The sequence below is a fragment of the Hesperophylax consimilis genome, chromosome 12 (genome assembly GCF_061612785.1).
Source record: "Hesperophylax consimilis isolate HC1 chromosome 12, BYU_Hcon_1.0, whole genome shotgun sequence".
Lineage (NCBI taxonomy): Eukaryota > Metazoa > Arthropoda > Insecta > Trichoptera > Limnephilidae > Hesperophylax > Hesperophylax consimilis.
This window is the reverse complement of record NC_142847.1, coordinates 4,750,466-4,774,816: the sequence shown is the minus strand read 5'-3', so window position 1 is coordinate 4,774,816 and position 24,351 is coordinate 4,750,466. Positions and strand designations below refer to the sequence as shown.

Below are 24,351 nucleotides of genomic sequence, written 5' to 3'. Positions count from 1 at the left end.
TAGGTGTGTTGTTCAGCAAGGTACTCATATTTTTCTTTAAAATTGAGTAGTGCATTTTTTTAGTACAGTTTTATAATGCTGAACACGTTAAATTTTTTTTAAATTTTGGTGGAGTCCTTATGGGTACTTTCAGGATTATTTTTACTATTCCTTTTTGTGTTTTAACGAGTTGCTTCATCTGAAGGTTTGAGGGTTGAGGTTACATCGAATGCTTTTATAATCAGTTATAAATAAATCTTAATTTGTTATTGTACTCGCAGTTTAGATTATTTATTAGTAACTGTTTTTGGTTAATTAATTGTGTTTCTAAGGGTGACCGGATAAATCATCAAAATGATAATTCATCACATCTTTAAAGTTATATAAAGTCATGGAAAGTGATGAAACAAAAACTTTATTGACTGGGTTAAGTAGGTTAGGTTAGGTTTAAATTTTTTTTTCATCGTTTCTAATGACTTTATATCACTTTTTAAATGTGTGTTGAATTGTCACTGTGTTGAGTTATCATGGAACCGTTTCTAAGATATCTAGGTGTTAGGGTTTTATTAGTTTTATGTTTCTTACTATAATATATAGCGTCCTCGAGATGATTTATCATAAAATGGCGCTATACAAATTATCATTTCATTATTATTGTTTTCCACTGCAGGAATGGAGAAATTCTTTCATCATAATTTATTACCTTCGCGATGATGTGTTATCTAATCTTATTATTTATCTCTTTACAAAGCGGTTTTGTGGTACTTTAGCATAATATTTGACCCATTTCTCAGAAGCTTCGTATAACGCTGCTCTATAATCTATTAACACAGGGTGTTGAGTACGTCCCATACCCTGCATAAAGATGAGTGTCTGTGGCAGGCGTGTTGAGTGGCTTTGGTTTTTATACACATTTACAGTTTTATTATTTCTATTTTGATACTGACAATTCGTATTTTTGTTGTTTGTTTTTGGGGTGTTATGCCGTGTTGCGCTAACTCCTTCTTTAGCCGACGTTTCGGACAGCGTTGCAGTGTCCATCATCAGGGCAGATCCGGTAGATCCGAAGATGTGTAAAAACTTACCTGACAATTCGTACTTAATAATTTGAAATTAATTTAATTAATGAGTATCCATTATAGTGATATGTTGAAACAATTTTAAATATTTAACTACTTACTTTATTCTTTTTGTCGTTACCGGTTCCAGCTTGTTATAGATATCTTCAGACTGGTCTACAGTTTTATTCCTAGATTTATGAAAAATTTCAAACTTGACCTTCAAAACAAGAGGAATGTTACTGTCCACATTTTATTTCGAAAAAAACTCTATGTAAAGCACGGACAACGCCGGGGACTTCAGTTAATATTTTTATAAAACTTTTATATATTTCTACGGTCTATGGTTCATCAGCAAAATAAAATAAATCGTTACACAAAGTTATCCACTGTGTTTCAAAAACGAATCTTTTAACAGCAACAAAATATTTTTAATTCATTGACTTTATGAAAAGTCCATTAAATGATGTCCAGTGATGTATTATTAAATTTTAAATATCATTTTCGTTGTGACGCTGTCTGTCTGTAACTCGCTTTGCTTTGCTTTGTAATTTGATTTGAATTTGAGTGTCATTTTCGAAATTGGTACTGTTGATTTGAACAAATACAATAAATTACCTACCTGTAATTTTTTTTTTAATAGAAATTTATTTTAATTGCATTTTCAAAATTTGAATTGATTTGTCGAGAATTCTGGCTATCCATGGATTTTTGGCGAGTCTGTGCTAATTTTCAAGTTATGATTGAAGTAGATATTTTTGTTACTATTTATTGGCACTAAGCGAACACTCGAAATCAAATAATATTAGTGATATGGAATTGACTAATCCTTCGCTTCTATCTTTTTACTTAACTTTGTGTTCGCTAAGTTTCAATTGGTGAATGGATATAATATGGCTAAGAGCATCTATGGATGAAGGATGAAAGTCAAATGCAATAATGGTCCAGATATTAAATTGCTTTTTGCAAAACTTTCGAGTATTTTCAAAAACTTGCTGGACTCGGACTATGATCGACAACATTCTTCCAAGAAAATGCTTAGATTTTACAGATAATTTCCACTGTTTTTCAAAACGAATGCTTTTCAGATTTATGGACCGAAATAATTTTTAACGAAGATTGGGAATTTCAATAGACATCTTCTGTTATTCCAAATTTTATGCTGATATTTAAAAGTTGTTCAGGCCATGAAATGTAATCGAAAACGTCAATCCGTTTCGAATCACGAATTCATGAATTGGAATCGAAATTATCAAAATGGAAAGGAAAATATAATTAATTCAAAAAAGGCAGTTATCAAATTAACTTTACTTATATTGTTGGTAATCCGTTTGAAAACGGGATTGCAGGAATTACGAATGAACTAACAGGTTTCCTAGTAAACTTAAAAGTTTATTAAAGTCCTAAAGGACAGGTTGTTTCATAAAATTCGAAAAATTCATCAAAATTCATCTGTGAGCGTTCAAAGTTGGTTTGAAAGGGAGATATGTAAATACGAATGTTACAGAAAATGCTGAAAATATTTAATAAAACACGACTCGCTTGAAACAGAGCAAAAATCTCTCGACAAATGATTGAGTTGTATTTATAGATACACTGTGAATTTTTTCATACTTATTTTATAATATCATAACATTTTAAATAACAGAACAAAACGTGTTTTCAATAATTTTTTTTGGAGTTTTGCGATTTCTTTCTATCGAGGGAATTTCACGTAACGTTTCGGCATAACAAATGTATAGACAGTATCTTGAAAAATAACATTTTTTGGTTTAAACTTAAAGAGTTAACGAGAAATATGATAAATCGGTAGAAATTATGTATGCGGGAGCTGAATTTTCAAATTCTGTGAATATCCTGTTCTAGTTCTGTTATTATACAGGGTGTATCGGCAAGTACCCGACAAACTTTAACCAGCTATTCCTCAGCACATTTGGAGTAAAAAATGTAATGGGAGCTTTGCTGTCCGGTAACATTTTTTTTCCATTAAAAACATAAAATAAATAAATAATCCACACTCCGTCACTGTCATTTGAATTGTTTTTCGTGTTCAACAACTGTTATTAGCAAGTGTGTCAAAATGTGTCCTCTCTCTTTCGTACAAACTAAATAATAATAGTTAAAAATGAGACGAATGGTGCCGTGCCATTTCGTTGTGATTGTAAAAGCGCGCCAACGTAGGTTCGTACGTACATTATTCAACGAAACTCGAACAAAATATTGCCAGACGGGTTTTAAAACTTTGACAAACGATAAAACATTGGTGACATGTGGTGAAAATATGAATAATAATTTTTTTATTAAAAAAAATGTTACCGGACTGCAAAGTGCCTATAACATTTTTTACTCCAAATGTGCTAAGGAATAGCTGGTTAAAGTTTGTCGGGTACGTGCCGATACACCCTGTATAATTACTAAAATCTTATCTGGAAACATGTACTCATGTGTGGCGGGCGGCAGCTTTTTGTTTGGTTGTTATACAAATCTACAGTTTTATTCGGAAATTGATGATTTTTTCCCCACTTGACCTTCAAAACAAAAATAAGGTCACTGTCTAAGTCTGATTGCGAGAACTCTGTAAAGCCCGGGCATAAAAAAGACTTTATTATTAAATGTCTATTCCATATAGACATAGATCAATACATTGTAGCTGAATTCCTTGACGGAAGATATTGCCAATTATTTGGTTTAATAAATATTTTCTGCCAAGGTCAATGACAATTATCACATCGACAGTTCATAAGAATAACACAGCACAGAGTGCCAACATAAATTAATTATAAATTAATGTGTTTTTTCATGCGTCCTGTGATTTATAAAGTTTGGCAATGTGAAACGATAAATGTGTAGACATCATTAATTGAAATCATTACAATGTCTGCAAAATTTCTCATTCAATCAACCACAAACGTAGGATTAGAGTTGCGATTGATTCTAGAATTCTTATTAAGGTAGTATAAAAGTACTGATTATGATCACAAAATCAAAGTAATTGAATATTTTCGTCTCAAATCCATGATTAGAATACAAGTACGAGTATGCTTGTTTGTATGTATATTTGATAAAATATATGTTTGCGATTTAAAAAAAACATTTCTGTTGCTTTAAATTGATTTCCAAGAGTGTTATGATATTCTCGGCATAACCGAATAGGTTAGAAGGCCACGATTCAAAATAATTGAAATGATATGACGTTACAAATGAGATGACTTCAGCCTGATTGGAATAATCAGATTTACCCAACTTCCTATAATCATTTCTCCTTGAACTTTTGTGTGTTTCTCATATAAAAAGAATATGCTCACAATATAGAACATTTCTAAAGTTTTCCAAATTTTCTTAAATAGAAATTATTTCCGTTTCATCCAATTATGAACTGAAGTCTCTTTTTATTTTCTTTTTAACAATACATTCTAACATAAATACCGGTGTATTTTGTTTATTGTTAGAGTTAGTTTTAAAAGTTTAAATAATTTTTAAAGTTCTATTTTTTCGGGTGGTCAAAAATCGCACCAAATCTATGGACTTGAGGTGTGACGTCACCAGTCACCAGCCTCAAAAAGCCTATGTTCTTGTATGGGAGCCGAGACGTCAGCATCTCGTTACTAATGTTAGTATGAACCAAAGTGCAAAAATACATCCATGACCGCACCTGATAAACAATTTACCGGTGTTCAAAAACCTGCATTAATTCGAAAGAAAAACACATTGTAAACCATAGATATATTACTCACGTAGACTGTTTGTGGTGTCAGAATCAGCAGGTTAAGTTGTACCAACCAAATGGTGTGTTTTAATGTGATGGTGTTTTATTCGTTTTAAATGGATTTATAAATTCTACGTATAATAAAACTTATACTTTATTCAGAATCACCGTTTATTGATAATAAACGGAGTTCCTTGTTGTACGAACTGAATCACAAATTTTCAAATATTTTATCGTTCCTACCTAATTTTTTACTTTTACCAGTGATGATTTATCCCATTTTGTACACCGATCCCTGTGACTCAATTCTGAAGCCAGCGAGAGTAGAATTTTCCCATTTCCGATATAATAATATAAAGAATATTTTTCCGTCGCGCGTCGTTTTATCGGATTTTCCCCTTATAAATCTCGGCGAAGAAAAATTCCTTCAAAAGGTTAGAGCCCAAATAACTAGACAAATCTGAAATTACCCAGATAATTTTTCTGTCGTAAATTCTTGCCAAGAGGTTTGTTCTTTTACTACGCCTTTAGAACAATGTTTTACGATTTAAGAAACGTCAGACACGGTTCGTAATAATATGGCCTAAACTCTCTCATAAATTGAACATGTTTCGCAAATGAATGTAGCTAATAAGTTATCCTATATTCTAGAAGAATGTCATAACATAATTTTATATAAATGTGTCAGCTTAGGCACACGAAAATCGGAATATCTCAGAGCATTTAGCTCTCGATATCTATCAATAAAGCCCTATGTCGATACCACATTGACTAAACTCGGGATCTAAGCTCAGTTACCAATATTAGCTACCACGGTCAACTAACTATTGATAAGAAATTCCGACAGCAAAGCCCGCCAAATCCCGGCTCCTTGGCTGTCAGTTAAATTTTGGTTTATTGTTGAAATATCCAACTTTTTTTAAGAATGATTATGCAGAATTACTGGTTTATCAATAAACGGAATGATGCGGTAAATATTTCACAAAAGTACACAAATAAATTTACTAGCTTATTAATTGAAAGAATTCGTACACGCGGCGAGTTCGTTCGGGCCAATGACCCTAAGGGTGAATTATGACCGTTGGGGCTTTGAAACAAAATTTGTTCTTATAACAAGTGGCGAATAAAGACCTCATTAACTCCCTTTTTAGTGCCACAAAGTAAATACGGACTGCCAATGCATATTAAGGTTAGTATTTCAATACAACATTCCCAATTGATTAACAGTTTTACGTAACTATTATGACGTTTGAAATTTCGGAATGTCAAATCCCTCCAGTGTTGTCAGTGTATATCGGAGCGATAGGCGAACCTACCGACGATTTTGTATCAATCGCCCTAGCACGGTCATCCTATCCTCGCCAAGAGCAGCGGCTTTTGTCTACCGACTGTCGGAATCATATTTTGACTGTGCTCGCGAACATCGCAAACTGACCATAACGCTCTCAAACGCATCTACACAAAACTGCGCATCGTCATCATGGACGTACATCCTTTGGATGGAATTTGACCTCCTCCACAAATATCTACTCTTCGTCTCCACTGACTGCAGTCTTCACATTCCTTCGTCTCCAGATCTCAGTGCTTCTCGTCCTGTTCCAACTCCAATCCACTTCAATGCAGTCTATCTACCTCTTCCAAGGTGTGACTCTCGGTCACCCACTTGGTCATAAGTTTTGGTGCCCTGTCATCTGGCATTCTTTGAACATGTCTACCACATCACAGTCTTTGGGACTTGCATAGTCTTTTGATAGTCTCCTGCTCAATTAGATTTTATGAGATTTATGACATTGATATACAAATATACGCGTTATTGACTCAAGTAACAAACAGTAACACTCTTTATGTTTCCATTCAATTCTTAATTTAAACGTTGATCGTGTACGACAAAGATAGACATTTAAATAATGTGTTTGTTAACTCAATATATATAGGGTTGGGCAGCGTTTACGTACTTAAAAGTTGCGGCGAATACTACATTTTACAGCACGGGTGTAACTGAGATGACATGATACTTACTCGCCTAGACTACAACCTACTGCCAGTAGGTTGTTCTTATACTTGTTGTTTCTTTATTTTGTATATATTATGAATAATTGTATTTATTGAAGTAATAAGTGATTAGTGCTTATTTACGAAAAGAAATAAATTCCACGGGATAATTTTTGTACCTCTCGAAAACAGGAATGTTTTTTTCACAAAAAATGTGCCTGATGCAACGTGCTTGTGGCAGCTGGTGACAGCTTGTCTGACGAACGAACCTATGTGCGATACTAAACGCAGTAAATCTCTAGTACGACCACTGGACCTAGTTCAGTGAAACCACGAGCGTTGTCTCAGTAACCTATCTTTACTTTTTTTAATTCATCTAAGATTTAGAGTAATGGTTCATTTTGATTTTGTATACGTCCAAAGATGTTTTACGCATATTACCTGATTGGAATGTTGTCAGACGTCTTTTGATGAATTGTACTTCAATTTGTAGTGCCATCATGCGTTAAAGCTATCGATTTCATGTTAACCGCACATTCATATAAACTGGTGTAACTACTTACTTAACACGCATCATATTTCATACGTAATATCATGTTAATCTATGCAAAGTATGCTCCCGGTGATACGACTAAGAAAATGTAAAAACCGCCCGAAAATCCTTAATATCCCTTTGGAAATTCACTGAATGAAAAGTGGCGAAAAAGAGATGACTCAAGCGAAATTCTTATGTAACGTTTTCCATGAAAGAAATTTATTTTACTGTCGGCTACGCTTTTTCAAGATTACCTAAATCTTTTTAAAGCAAGGATTTTTCCTTTCCTTTAAAGATTTTATCTAATTTATTCTGAATTCGACTGAACTATAATATTTTAATTTAGGTTATGGAAGGTTAGAGATTCAATTAATGCTAAGATATGATCTTGGTTATTCGGCATCGAACTGTATTTTTTGTTTTTCTTTCTGGCATGGGAATCAATTAAGTATATTAGATTTTAACAAACATTTTACCTAATAAATTGTTTTTCATGTATTGCCGATGTTTTTTTACAATAAGTTATTCGACTTTCAAATAAACTATATTTAAAGATATTTCCATTTCTTGGGCCTTGGGAACTTTTTATTTATTTTATAATCATATTATCTATAATTATCTTCTCTTTAGAAAGAATTTTTATCACGCGTTTAATGTTCGATACTTAGTATATAGTATTCGTGGTTCCATGATATTTCATCAAAATGACAATTAAACACACCCTTAAAAAATTTTAACGACTTAAAGCTTAAAGTCCTTACTTAAAGTCCTAAATAATTCTAATAAATAAATGTTACGAATACTGGTGACCGGGTATCTCGTAAAAATGACAGTTTAACACACCTACAAAAAGTGATATAAAGTCATTAAAAGTGATGAAACAAAAACTATGTAACCTATTTAACCTAGTTTTTGTTCAATCACTTTTCTAGTTACCTATTTATTGGATGATTTTTATAGCGCCGCTTTTGCGAAATATCACCTCAGGGGCGCTGTACAGTTAATGCAGATATTACAAATTAACCTAGTTTTGTTTCATCACTTTTCATGACTTTGTATCACTTTTTGTAGGTTTGTTGAACTGTAATTTTGATGAGATACCCGGTCACCAGTAATCGTAACTTTTTTGTATTAGGACTATTTAAGACTTTTAAGTCCTTCAAATTGATTCAAAACCCTTTAGAAGTTGCCTATTTAATGTAATCCACGTTCCACGGCTTTAGCCACCGAGCTGAATTAACTTATTAACCCCTCAGTCTAATTTGTTCCGTTTCGGGAACAAACAACTGTTATCCGTTGAGTTCGCTTTTGGGAACCGCTCGTACGGTCTAATAGAAATCGTTGGATCTCCCTTACTGTCATGGTGAAAAATATGATTTAAACAGTGTTAGAAAGAGAAAACACGACGCTTTATGTTCAAATCTAGAAGTTAACCACAGACGAATTGAAATGTACACCTCTATGAAATCAAAGGTTCCGACCAAAATTTGAGAAAAATGTATGAATATTTGAGAATTTTCGTGAAATATGAATAAAACTTCGTCGTTTCGAATTATTATATAATAATTAGAATATTAATTATCTTTATATGAAATGACATAAAAGTGAGGTGACAGTAATTTTTAAAATACATTTTTCTAGTAAAATGTGTTTGTTTGTTATCGCTTATTTTAATCCAATGTTTAAACGAAAATACGTAACGTATATATTGAATTATTTCGCGGATAAGAGATAAGCCGCCATAGCTCAGTGGTCAGAGCTGTCGACCGTAAATCGATGGGACACGGGTTCGAGTCCCATTGGCGTCATGTATCTTTTATCAGGAGATTTTTCAATGTGGATGAGTGTTTCAGGCGAATAATTATTGCTTGTAAAATAATTGTTACCCTTTGTGCTATGCATAAAAAATCTTGTCTCAAACATTAGTTTACCAAAAAATAATAATTAATATAAAAAATAAAATATTTTTTCCTCATCCAGTCAACTGACTAATATGTGCGTTAAGTTGGGACTAACGTTCTAACTAATCTAACTCGTCACACAAAGGAAATTATATACTCGAATAGCCAAGCTTTTTGTCAAACGTAGCGTAAATTTCAGCGCAGGGAATTTTGAAAAACACCATTACATTAGAGTGAAGTGTGGATTTCCTTTGAAATTAGATTTTGTTTGATAAATTTGCAACCTTCTGGTACTGAAGTTATCGCTACAAAAAGCTCACAGACTTACCTTACTGAGTCTGCTAATCTGTTATCGAAGCAGTTGGCAAGCTCCGAACACCCAGCTCTTGGTGTGATTTTTCACAAAAACGACTCTATACAATTTATCGAAATGGGGTATTTTCTAAAATTATGAATTCCCTTAAAAATGTGCTGAAGTTTTAGGACAGGTTGTTTCATATTGTCACAATCTCGGAATACGTGTTCATACAAATCATAACATTTTCGCATTTCGTCTTTATACATTATTAAGACAGGCGTAGGTGCGTGAACACGTGTTCTGATATTATTGAGAATTTACTAAAAGTTTATCAGGAAGCTGCCTGCAGTCCCGTTTTCAACCGGATTACCAATAGTTTGGAGAGATTTTTAATAAAGCCGCATTTTATCTGTTATTATCGAAAAAATCAACCAGTAAAAAAAACGAGAAAAGTTTTTTTCTATAATTCATCTATTTTCAATTTTCTGGTGCGGCTAGTAGTCGATTTTAGAGAAAAGCGTGAGGGCTATAGTAGAATATATTGTCTTCGACAACGAGCCTATCTAACGCGTTTGAGCTCGATCGGATATCGGGAAGTGGGTTAATTTTCACTTCTAGGATTTTAATTCATTCATTCATTCACAAAACAAAATCAAAATTCAAATAGATATATTTACAAAGGGACAACAAGTGTATACAATCATCGTATTGAATATTCGAAAAGTTTTGCAATGTGTATTATTTTAATTAACTCTTTTCGTTTTTCTAGAATTTTTATTTTTGATGTTGAAGATTATGCTTAAACTATACTGTATGCTAGCAATACATACGTGTGTGTACAGTCTTCGCATTAACATTCGCTGGGAACGATAGTAATATACTTGTAAAATAGAATCTTCTCAAAACTATGGGATAATTACATATCGGCATAGAAAAGATTATGAAGGTGAATAGTCAGTCACTGTCAAATTATTATAAGCAATAAATAGTCGCCCGAAATATTCATAGAAATTGAAAATATCTCCCGAGTAAAAATAAATGACGCCGACTGGAATTGAACCCGCGCCTTCTGATATCCGGTCAGGTGCTCTGGACCACTGAGCTACGCTTATAATAATTATTTATAATAATATTTTTTTTATCTTTTGTGCTATGCATAAGAAACCTTGTTTTATAGGTTTTTCTATCGTTTCGCTTGAGTAGAATACAAATAAAAAATAAATTACCCAATAAAAAATATAAATGTAAACTACTAAAACAAATTTTTTTTCAATAGAAATGTATGAACGCGAAAAGGGAACAAATTAAAAAAAAACAGTATTATAGCTAAGATTATCTGTGACAGTTTCACTTGATCAACTTTTTTGCTTTCTTATAAAATTGTTTACAAAATAAATAAAAACCAGATTTGTGCTTGAAATCGAACGTTTCTAGACTCCGTTTGTCAAGTGATTTTAATGCCTATTACCTAAAATATAAGGTATACCAAGAATGGTGACCAGATAAATCATCACAATGATAATTCATCACATCTTTAAAAAGTTATATAAAGTCATGGAAAGTGATAAAACAAAAACTTTACTAACTGGGTTAATTAGGTTAGGTTAGGTTAAGTTAATTTTTTTTCATCCTTTCTAATGACTTTATATCACTTTTTGAAAGTGTGTTGAATTGTCACTGTGTTGAGTTATCATGGAACCACCAAGAATATACACATTTTTGGCTTGTAGCTTCCTCTTGACCGTTATAGTCTGTCAACCATATCTCTCCGCTTATACAAATTATTTTGAAGTCGTGTCTTTTAATTACTGAAATTGCGCAGCGCATTATAACAAGATGACAATCAGCAGATTAATTATTTAATTAATGTCGGCGACTCACAAAGGTGGGATATTCGATTAATGTGTTAATTAAACGTCGACGAATTGGTCACCACGCCCTACATCACTTAAAGTATGATAGAATTAGTTACATTAAATGTTATTTAATTAGTTTTCTGAAATAACCTGAAATTAAACCTGAAAGTAATTCAATTTTCCTGAAAAAGATACCAATTCTTATTCTGACAGGTCGATATATGAATACAGTACACCTGAAACATTCAAACATTAGAGGCCTCACTCATAAACGTATTCTAAATTTACCACAACTGATAAGCAACCATTAATGGAACATAGTTGTTTGTTGTTTGTGTAAAATTAAAAGCTCGTTTATTGGTAAGGGGGTAGGAATTTTCTTATCATTGTGGTCCAAATTAGACCTGGGTCGATCGATCATTTTACACGACCCACTCGCGAAGTGATCGGGGCGAGAGTACCCGCTCTTTGATCGGGTATTTCTGGTACTTGTATGTGTTTAGTGAATTAACATTTACTAATATATTATTACAAGGTGGGAACACGTGTTCGCGAAAATCCGGATATTTTCGCATTTCGTCTTGATATATTATCAAGTGCAGGGCATGTGCATTTGTCTTGATAATATACCATGGCAAAATGCGAAAATGTTCGGTTTTTCACGAACACATGTTCCCACATCGTGATAATATATTCGTAATTTACTAAAATGTTATCAGGAAGCCTGTTAATTCGTTCTTTATACCTGCAATCCCGTTTTTAACCGGCTTACCAATAATTTCAAGATATTCTTAATATATTAGCAATACTCATTTATCTCCGTGCACGGTCTCTTCGTCCTGACGAGGAAGCTTTAAGGCAATGCCATACGTAGTAATGCAAAATCATGTGTTTTTCGTTTGAAAATTTGGTCGCCTAGAAATGTTTCAGATGCTTTAATTAAATACTGCGAGTAGAATACATCTTGGCCTTTGAAATAATCGAGTATTTTTTAGACAAGTCTTTTTATAAGCCCAGAAAAAAATTATGTAAAGGCCCATGAAAACTGCTTTAAAGTCCAAAATCTCCTACTTACGAACCCATTTTCGGTTATTATTTTATTGTATAATGTGGCAAATTAAGTTATTTATAAAACGATCGAAAAAAAAATTATGCCTGAACATCCACAAAATAAAATAAAAGGGACTTTTTGGCCATGTTTTTTTCTTGCATAAATCAAAACAGGCGGATGGTGTTAAGCGGGAATTTAAACCTTATCGCCATCTACGTAAGGGTTGTTCTTTGATAGCGGCTCAATTTAAAATACGTACGACGTAGTGCATCGCCATAAAGTGTATGCAAACATTGAAATAATATCAAATGAAGTTTGTTGAACTGGAATACTTACCTTCTTATTGTGAACCTTCACTCTCTGGCCATGACGGTACTGAAAATAGGTTAATGATGGAGATTTTCACAACATAATCATTATCTGCACAAATTGGTGTAAAATCTCCGCGATCTCATGTAATATTATTGATTAGCAAGTCTTTAAAATCTGTTTAACAGTTATTATTATTAGCTTAGACCCATTTAAAATGGTATTAACGTTTAATATCGTTAGTGAAATCATTCATACCTTCATAAGCTCATGATTTATGGTTATGTTCCCTGCAATTATTCAACCGAAATCTTATTACCTTAATATCGTCCTACGCAACACCAAACAATGACCCCAAAAGGTTGAATTATTGGAAAACGCAGCTAAAATTTAAGGTATTCGGGCAGAACGATAGTGTAATAATATTATGGCAATGGTGTGCTTTGATTACAGTAAACGGATGGGGCTATCATTTCTACCCACCCACCAGAAAAGAAGCGGAGTCTTACCTCTACATCGTAATCATTATCTTACGTTTAATTTATTTATTTATTTTATTTATTAATTTTCGGGATATCGACAGTTTACATTTATTTCTGTTTGTACATAAGCCAAAATAAAACCAATTATGGATTTTCTCCTTGTGACTTTACCTCTACTAAGACACCATTATAAGGAATAAGTAAATTAAATTTTTAAGAAAGGAATATGAATTCAAAAATTTATACAAAAAAAAAGATTACATAAATCGAAAATTTACAAAACAAAACATTTATAGCCATGGAGAGAGGTTGTAGATATAAATCAAATCATAATAGAAATATAAACAATAGAGACATAACTTTATTCACAAACCATCAGAGAAATATTCTTTTATGGACCTTTTGTATTTGGTAAGTTCGCAACTGAAAATATCCACCTTGGATAATACGCTATTGTAATTATTGCATAGTCTGTTCAGGCTAGAAGCAAAAACGGTGAAAGTAGCCCTCTCTGGACCTTATAAAAACCCCTCGGGTATTTTTGTCCCTTTTAGTACACTGTACATTGATGGCAGTAGTGTGTCCTTAAAGGCACAAACTGATACGAACTCATATATATTATATACTCATGTGTTTGCAAATATAATCTCTCGAAGTCTAGCCCAGAAGCAAAAGGGCAACTTTTTAACATTTACTGCACCAGCTTATGTACCGCGGAGCTGTGGACAAACTCCAATAAAGCGTCTCTAAAAAAATGGAAGTTCAATACAACAACGCATAATTCTTTTTGGATTGTCCCGGTACTGCAGTGCCACTGATATGTTCGAGGAAGGGCGCGTTCCCGGAATCCGAGCTCTAATCAGAAAACGTATCACCAGCTACAGAACGCGATTAGCCACGAGAAAAACAGCTCTTATGATGGCAGCACTGGACTCTATTCCAACAACAATTATACTAAAAATTATTTTAGCTTCTAAATAAAATGCAAATAGATGTGATATTTCTGAACGTATCAGCAAAATTAATTTTGATTTTGAAAGATGATAAAATACGCTTTCAAATTTTATTATTAGAAATAATCACATAAATTTTGAAATATTAAAATTTTAAATCAAACATAAAAGAATTTAAAAAAATGGCTCACCTTACGTTTTTTCGCAACACTGAACTAAAAATTGCTGATAGCGAAAAAAACACATGTTTCATAAGGCAAATGTAATTTAAACACTACTGCCACCTACCTCACTTTTTGTCGTTTCGTATAAAAATAATTAATAAAAAATTCACAAGGTTTCATAATTTTTTTCTCAAATTGCGGTCGAAGCCTTTGGCTTCATAGAGGTGTACATTTTAATTATTTTTTGATTAACTTCTATATTTGAATATAAAGCTTGGTTTTTTCTCTTTCTAACACCGTTTAGTTCATATTTCTTAATATAATGGTAAGGGAGACAAAACGATTTCTATGAGACCATATGAGCTGTTCCGAAGCGAACAAATCGATTCTACGGGTAATGGCTGTTTGTTCCCAAAACCGAACAAATTAGCCTTCGGAGTCGACAACCTTATTTTCTGTTTCAAACATTACTTAAGTATGAAGCTTTGAAATTATTATCAAAACGTCAAAAATGAAACCGGACACAATTGTATATTTTCAACGATTTAACAAGAAGAAAGTTGACGAACTCAGGCGAAGGCATTGATGTATTACATTTAGATGAGACATGAAGCGAAAAAATTGGTTCCACTTTTTTACCTCCAACTGACCTCCAACGCTCTAACTAAAACTACGCGCACCGCTTATCGCGTTATAATAGTAGAACACCTTTCGACAATATATTAGTACGTAAAAGCGCTTCTAATTATGTAGCTCTATGGGCGAAGGTCGTATATAGCTAATATGTCATAAAACGTCAATTTTAAGCAAACATTGCAGAATAATTAAATAAAGCTGGGCTTGTTACTGTATTAAATTTGCGGCGAGAATAATTTGTATTCGCAGCAAATTATCGTAATAATTCAACAGCTTGAGATTAAGCCAGCTGCATAAATATTGTATTGACAACGATTTAATCCTCGACCTCGACGTCTTATAATTATTTCAGACATATAAATACATGGAATACGCGTGCAATACTCAAATGGCCTAATAGACCTCTGGAGACGGGAGATGTTCAAATATCCTCCATAAACGGCTGCTCGCACACATTTTTCACTTCTATTCCGAATGTTTTTGTGTCTATCTATGTATTCTTATTATTTGTCTGTTATTTTAAAATATGGAATGTATTGCATATCTGCATACATTCTGGAATAAACTCTTTTTTATGTGATATCTCACAAGAGCACCCCTGTCTGTACACTACTGTACCCAGTTGGGCAGCGTTGGAAGGCAGGTTACAATGATTATCTTTAGAGGACGCGTTAATCATATTTACGCACTTCTATTTCTTAGACTTCTCTATGGACTAGCGGTGAGTAGATCGACTATGATCCGGACGTTGCTGTTGCTGGTTCAATTTCCGTTGCAGTGCCTACATACATTCGGATTTTGGGCCGTAATCCCCTTTTATATCAGAAGAAAGCTTACGCCAAAGGCGTGAAATATTTATTTATTCTCGTCTTGTTATAGGTATGTTGTTCAGGGATACAATAATAAGTGTGTAGTAAGGTAGTAAGGTGACTTAGCAGGGGTGCCCGGGTTCATGGGTTAAGGTTTGCCCAGGTCTTGGTGGCGGGTGCGTCGGCCCACCTTCTGCGTGGCGGGCCGGTTGGGAGATGCTGGTTGAGGGAGACCCTTTACAACCGGTTACCGCTGTCCGGGCCGCTCGATAGTACAGGGGCCCGACCCTCAGGCTCACGACTAAGGGTGGGCTGCCCCATCAGCGAGTGTAAAAACCCCGCCACTGCTGTTGTGCCGGTTCGTGACCGGAGGGGACCCAGCAGCAGCGTTTGGGGCGCATTGGATGCCCTCTCCAGCCGGACTCTCCCAGCCTATCGCCTAGCACCGCAGTGGGTGGGCTGGAACCAAACGCTCATCACTCCTGGACAGCCTGAACCCCATATTCCTACCCACCCCTCACACCTTTCCATTCCAGACCTTCCTTTCACTTCATACCCTTAAAAACAAAAAAAAAAAACAAAAAAAAAAAAAATTAAAATCATGAATATACATAAAAACAAACATAACATCTTTACAGCGGCGAGTAGCAGGCGTCCCCGGTGCGGGCCAAAACTGTTGGTAAATTTTGCCAACATTCGCGGCCTGCACACAAATTTAAATTCCGTCCATCACCATCTTTTGTCCCAACGTCCCAACCTTCTTTTCCTATCCGAAACTCAGATAGCCGAGCCGCCAGACTCCTCCTATCTGGACTGCCCGGGCTTTACCCTCGCAAGCAAATTCCGACTGAAAGGAGGAGTCTGCCTCTATAGTCGAGCTGACGTCAACTGTGTGCGACTATTGAGTCTGGAAAACTCCAGATTCGACGTAATGTGGGTGCGCGTCAATCTTGCCAGTACGGCAAGATTCTACGCATGTCTATACCGCTCACCGAACCATAGCGAATCAGACACTTCCGAGCTCTTCAAACATTTGAGCGATACTATTGATGATCTCTTGCCCCGCTACCCTTCGGCCGAGTTTGTTGTTTTGGGGGACTTCAACGTTCATAACGAACCATGGTTGAAGTTCTCAGGCCCAACGGACTCGGCTGGCCGACAGGCGGAATCCTTTGCCATTTGCTACGGATTAGAGCAATTGGTTCAGGAGCCTACAAGGGTTCCTGATGTCCAGACTCACCGCTCCAATCTGTTAGACCTATTCTTAACTACTGTGCCACACGGTTATAAGATTGACGTCACAGCGCCTCTGGGATCATCTGACCACTGCCTAGTGACGACATCAATCCCCGTTAGCCTCAGACCAACCAATGAGAGGCTGAGGAGAAAAGTGTGGCACTATAGGTCAGCAGATTGGTTCGGTATGCGGGCCCATTTCAATGCTTTTCCGTGGTCAGCTGTTTGTTTTCGGACTTCGGACCCTTCAAGATGTGCCCAGGAGATTGGTGAAGTCATCAATTCGGCGATGGATGGCTTCATACAATCGACTACTAAAGAAACTGGTGTGGGCTCAAAGCCGTGGTTCAGTCGACAATGCTCCGAAGCAGTTCGACGAAAAAACGCGGCTTACCGAGCCTACAACACATCTCGAACGCCCGAAAGCAGATCAGCATACAACAAATCGGCAAAGGAATGCAAGAGAATCATCAATAGGTCAAAATTCGAACACGACCTGCAGATCAGCAAAAAGCTGGCTGCCTGCCCGCATGGCAGCAGAGCATTCTGGTCGCTTGCGGGCTCAATAGGTCGAAATTTTTGCAAACCCAGTTTGCCACCTCTTACCAGACCTGACGGCTCACTAGCAAACACCGCCACCGAAAAGGCAAACCTTTTAGGGAAAATGTTTGCGGAAAACTCGACCCTCGACGACGGGGGTGCTGTTCCGCCGTCGGTTCCTCACTGCGGCTTCTATATGAAAAAGCTGAGGATCCGGCATCGGGATGTACTCCACGTCATACGGGGGCTCGATGTTAACAAAGCTAGTGGACCTGATGGAATACCTGCCCTGGTATTGCAGAGGTGTGCTGCGGAAATAGTTCCAGTTTTGACAAAGCTCTTCAAAATGTCCCTGAAGTGTGGCACTGTGCCCTCTGGTTGGAAAAAAGCGGTAATTCACCCTATTCCCAAGAAAGGTGACCGCTCCAACCCGGCCAACTACCGCCCCATAGCGATCACATCAGTTCTGTCCAAAGTGATGGAACGTGTGATCAACGACAAACTGCTCACATACCTCGAGAAGAACAAAATTATCAACGACCGTCAATACGGATTCCGGCGGAACCGCTCGTGCGGTGATCTTCTCGCGTATGTGACGCATGTTTGGGGGCGGTGCCTGGAACGTCACGGTGAGACCCAAACGGTCGCACTAGACATATCCAAGGCCTTTGACCGGGTCTGGCACCGAGGACTTGTCAACAAATTGCATTCTTACGGACTTCCCGCATCCCTGTGTACGTGGATTGCTGACTTTTTAAGGGATAGGTCGATTCAGGCGGTTGCTGACGGTTTCACCTCTTCCTCGCACTCCATAAATGCTGGCGTCCCACAGGGATCGGTTCTGTCTCCGACTTTGTTTTTGTTGCACATCAATGACCTTTTGACATGTGCACCGATTCATTGTTACGCGGATGACAGTACAGTTCATGATAGCTTTTTGTTTGACAAGCCCCCAAAGGGCACACAAACTCCAACGGCTCGGAGGGCTTTGAAGCAGAGAATGGACGGTTATCTCGAGAGTATTTCCTCCTGGGGTAAAAATAATCTCGTCGAATTTAATGTTTCAAAGACCCAATCCTGTCTGATTACGTCTAAAAGGGATCCAAATGATAATCTAGTCTCCTTCAACGGAAGCAATCTTCCGAACAGGCCTTCCATTGATATGCTTGGTGTAACTATAAGTGACCAGCTCAGGTACGGGGGCTCCATCGAAGCTAGAGTAAAGTTGGCCTCTCAGAAGCTGGGCGTACTGTACAGGGCCCGCAGATACTTTAATAGTACACAACTGCTCACCCTGTACAAATCGCAAGTGCGCCCTACTGTCGAATTTGGCAGCCATCTCTGGTCTGGAGCCCCAAAATACCTGAAAAAAACCCTTGACTCTGTGCAGAAACGGGCAGTCCGTTTGATAGATTCCCCAATCTTAACAAACGGACTGCAATCTTTAGAGCACAGGCGTCAGGTAGGTATGCTGTCCTTGTTCTATCGGTATTACAATGGAAGATGCTCTGAGGAACTAGCGTCATTGATCCCTTCGGCACCGGTGCGTAGTCGGGATACACGCCAAACGCGCGCCCAACATTTGTACACAGTTGACACTTGTCACATGAGAACGGGTCGCTTCTATGATTCGTTCTTAAGTTCAACAGCTCGGCTGTGGAACGAACTGCCGGCCTCTGTGTTTCCTCCCTCCTACAACATGGGACTCTTCAAGACCCATGTTCACTCCTTCCTCTCCACAAAAAGACCCTCCACACAGCATCCCCAAAGATGACATAGGCCCTGAGGGAAATTATTTTCTTCAGGGCCTCCTGTGTGGAGTAAATATAAAAAAAAAAAAAAAAAAAAAATTACATAACATTACAAGCTGAAAATGAAGCAGGTACAATACAAGTAATCATAAATGAGGTATATAGATAGTCAGCTTTGGCGTTCTAAGTATGGGCGAGGCATCATTGTCCGATGTGAGATATCACGGGCATCAGCCGATTACAATAGCTTGCCTGGCACAGATCTCCGGCGGTAACTACAAAATGCACGCTGAGATATTGTACAAGTCGTACAGGAAAATATAGGGAAAGCAAAGGTATAATCTTTCATCTGTAAGAAGAGTTTTACCATAATCAGTGGTCGTGTAAATTGATTTATTAGTGTTAAAAACTCGTGGAGCATTTGGCGGCGGCGCGCAACCTCCGGTCACCTTCGCCTCGTTCTTAATAGGAAACTGTGTAATGTTGGTTACACACGAGCGCCATACTCTTATAACAGACATCTTTTCTAATCAGTCTCAGTCACTAATAAACATGTGCTACTTTTACTAACTATATATGTAAATAGAAGTATTTAAACTAAAAGTTATGTAATTGCTTTATTATTTTTTTTTAATTTTCTTTCGTTCTTCTCTTTATCCGTGCTATATACATACTATTTTTTATATTTTTTGTTACTTATATTATTTCTGTTATTTCACTAATAGCATCTCCACCTAGTAAACTTGATTTACCCATGCTTTGAACATATCTATGCACACCCCAATGGCAATTTTACTAATATAATTATTGTTAACCTTTTTAAACAATAAATAATATATATGGGCTCGGCCTGTTTCACCGTACGCTCGACATTCATTCCGAATATTGGGTCGACAAGTCAACATATATTATGAGAGTTTAGCGCTCGTGTGCGACTAGCATAATCGTATTTTATGTTCATGTTGCTTCCTTCAGTTATAGAATAACCTTAGTTACAGGGCCACCGCTAATTTGGTCACGCGTAGGGCTTCCTTCGCTAAATTTGTCAACTATTGCGGCTTCTCGTGTAAAGTAATATTCCCCTTAAAAAGGTGTTTCTTTTGTAAAGGTTTCGAACTTATTGAAACGTCGTGAAAAGAAGGATTGCCTCATCATGCTTCTTTGTGATATTTTTTCAGTATGAAAGGGATTTTTCTGTGGTATCATACATACATTATCAAGAATATTTTATTTTATCAGGGCACGCACAATATTTAATACGTTGAAAATTGAAATATGTAATAAAATTCAAACTGTCAACACTTCAAGCTCGTAAAAAAGTTTTACTTGTTTACCATCCGTACATGCATTTATGTTCCACAGCATTCGACAAAGTATCCCAAAAGCTACTAATCCAAAAACTATATTCCCTAGGAATAAGAGTTAATATGCTAAAATGATTAACTAGTTCGTTATCGAATCGTGAACTGTTCGTTAAAATAAAATCTTCATTTTCGAAACCTTGGTCCGGTTTTATTCCTCATTTTCATCAACGATATAACAAATTGCTTCGAAGATGTCTAGATATTGCACTTTGCTGATGACATCAAGTTATACAAAACAAATACTGATGTAAATCATTATAAAGTATTAGTAAGTTTAAAGATTGGTTCATACAAAACAATCTATTCTTAAATTTACAAAATCGCAAAACCTTGACTTTCTACTGAAAAACAAATCTCCTGTTTTATTCGAATATTCCATTAACAACACGGCATTAGAAAGAGTCATAGAAATGAGAGATCTTGGTATCATTTTAGATGAAACACTAAACTTTGCTAGTCACATCCACCAAATTGCGAACAATGATATGAAGACACTAGGCTTCATAAAGAACGACCAATAATTTTTGTTATTTGTTTTTGGGGTGTTATGCCGTGTTGCGCTAACTCCTTCTTTACTACAATGCTGTCCAAAACGTTGGCTAAAGAAGGAGTTAGCGCAACACGGCATAACACCCCAAAAACAAATAACAAAAATACTTTTGGCCGTGAAAATCTTAAATCATATATAAACAACCAATAACTTTAATTCCGTACAAGCCATAAAACTGTTATACGTGTCTCTAGTCAGAAGCCTAATCGAAATACAACTCATTAGTTTATAAACATCGCTTATTTTTATCATTTTTCCTATTTGTTCTAAATTATGCAACATATCAAAATTATACCACTTATACCTATGTAAAAGCCAAACGGACGTAAAATGAATAAGATAAAAATACTGTTTTGTCGAGTATTAGGTTTGACCTTTTTATAATTATTGTCTACTAATTTAATCTGCCCGTATTATCTGTCTCTTTCTCTCTGTTCCTATGTTTTATTTTAGTTTAATGCTATCTTACTGTACCTTTATTCTATTTCATATCTTGTCTCACTCTATAAAATGTATATAAGCACACACAATGTATTTTCTGATTAGTTTAATCTGTACCCTGATCAAGTGTTAAGCGAAACCGGTCGACCTTAATAAATGAAACGAATTTATTGCGTGGTTATAAACAAAGTTATTGTTTTATTTTAATAATATATTTTGCACACTTAGCTTTTGTAATGATTCTGGGTACGTCGTCATAGCATAGTCAGCGAATGCGTATTTATTTAGGATTCAAAATAAGTTTTATAGCAACTCATGGAATGGCTATGTAGAAAGATAAATAAATAACAACTGTTTTAATTCATTTCTATAAATAACACATATATTGTTAACCCCTTGGGCTATTTTGTTCCGTTTTGCGAACAAACAGCACAGTCAATTTGTTTTCTTTTGGGAACAGTGTTATGAAGCGGTGTTAAGTCTTATTTAAAAGTAATTATTTAAAACACCTCTTCAGAACAAGTACCATTCATAGCATTAATTTTGATTAAAATTATAGAGAGCACGGTCTGGCAACAAATAGACCGCCGGGCAGTCTATTGTTTGTTTCCGTTTCCTGTCGCTGGGGACTCTGGAATTGTTACACGAGCGGGACGGCCGTGTAATGATCGCACAGTCAATTAGATTATAATTCATTTTTACCCTGGATGGGCGATCGTATTAAAAAAGTGTACATCAGTATTCCTGATGCGGGTTATTCGGTTCTTTTTTTACAAAAACCAAGTCGGTGCAGGCTCTATTAAATAAACGTCCGTATAATGGATGACCGTGTGTGTGTTCGTGAAGATCACAAATAATGTTCTACTGAAGTTTATATACGCGATCCCTTGCAAATCGTTATTCCGCGGACTCCGGGAAATGAAGCATTCACCTCAAGTGGCGCGATACAAGCCGTATTTTTCTTAATAAGATACGGATAATAAAATCACAAGCCCGGACGGCACCCGCTCAAGTAATCTGCCGATCAGCTCAATGGATGGATTCGCTCCATTAATGTTACATAAACGATAGACCCGATACGCTCCAGAACCGCTTATCAGCCACCTTGTCGGAGACGCTGGACCCGTCTCCTGGACCAAAGCCCTGATGGTGCCAGCTCGATCTGTCTGGGACAGACCACCGCCGGCCGTATGGAAGCTCCCCGCTCACTTTCCGTAATTAAGTGGTTAATCAGTTTTAGATAGAATTAAGAACCAATTTTTGATCCCTGGGGGTAAGTGCCGAGTCATAATATGTAACATGTTTACTTAAATATATTCTCCATGTTTTATAATGTGCAAAAACAAAACTACTGCTTTCATTTCACTACAATCAGTAGAACCTGTAATCCTTTGTGTGCCCATGCCTTGGCGACAGTTTCATGCTCTGCCCATCCCGAACATTACTCGAGGACCGAGTATTGGCGCGCAGAAAATCTGCAAAGTTCGGGATGGCATTTAATATAAAATATGGCCGGTAACAATTGGCGCCTCAACGTGTTTTGGCTCGTGGTGATTGCATGTTGTGCTGATTTTGGTGAAATGTTTCATGATTAATTGACATAATATTGTATCACATATGTCAAGTGATTTGAATATTGTTTCATAACCTCAAATACACTCAGTATTCTTGTAACGATAATTCATAATTTGCGTTATTCTATGGTAAAATCTTGCGTAAACTTTCATCTTTCATGAAATCTATGATTTATCTATGCTTTTGTAGCTGTCAAATTTTATGTCAACACTAATTGGTAAACAAGATGATTATATGGGAGGTTATGTCAAACTGTCTAATTCATAATTATTTACGATTATTTTACGATGTCATTCACTTGTTTGATCAAGGCATATTTGCGTTTTATAATATTATTAGATTTTTACGCTAATATACATAATATTAAAAACATTTATGTCGGCGTTCTACAATACAAATTGTAAGTCCACATTACAATCGATATGCGTTTTAATTACTCGTAAGTCAACAAACACTCAATATTATTTATATACATACCTACGTCATTTTTTTTCGCCCAAATTAAATGATATCTTTGATTGACAATTACATTAGGCCGACGTTTAATAACGTTTCACAATATAATAGGGTGGTCCATTTTTCGCAATTCTCATTAGGGTGGAGCATATTTTTTTTAACAATTTTTTTTTGTTTTTTTTCACAATTGTACAATAGAAGTTGAGCTAATATTACGTCTAATGATACTACAGCCGTCAATGAAGAGTTTCTTTTGTTTTATAAACAAAAAAAATTAAATATTTATTTTTCTCTTCTTTTACTTCTTTCTTTCTATCTGAACATCAAAGAACGTAATCATGTCTTCACCAATACCAATACCAAATATCAATGGGGCTTCGAAGGAGGTTCTCATTAAAGAACTTAAAGACAGGAATATTGATCCATCGTCGACTTCTCATGAGTTACGTTTACAGGCGCGCGCTTATAATAAAGAGATTAAAATACCTGCTATAAGTGAAGTGAATTCTGAATCATCGGATTCTGAATTAGACGACACAACCATTAAGAAAGCCCACATAATTAAACAAACGAAGATTATTTATAGGGACTCACACTCAAATAACGTAGACGGTTGGAAACTGAAATATGACGGAAAAAGTAGTGTAAGGGAATTCTTACTATTAATTGAGGAGAAATGTAGGACAAAAAATTTTAACCAGGATCATCT

The 24,351-nt window shown here is 35.9% G+C and overlaps 1 protein-coding gene and 1 non-coding gene across 3 annotated transcripts in view; both read left to right on the top strand.

Moving 5' to 3' along the window:
- The window catches only part of LOC149419027 (monocarboxylate transporter 12-like), a 253,761-nt gene that overhangs the window by 34,575 nt on the left and 194,835 nt on the right, over positions 1 to 24,351 (top strand). The window lies entirely within an intron of this gene.
- Positions 9,006 to 9,078, top strand: TRNAY-GUA (transfer RNA tyrosine (anticodon GUA)). The gene has a single exon. It is a non-coding gene; the product is annotated as a tRNA-Tyr (tRNA).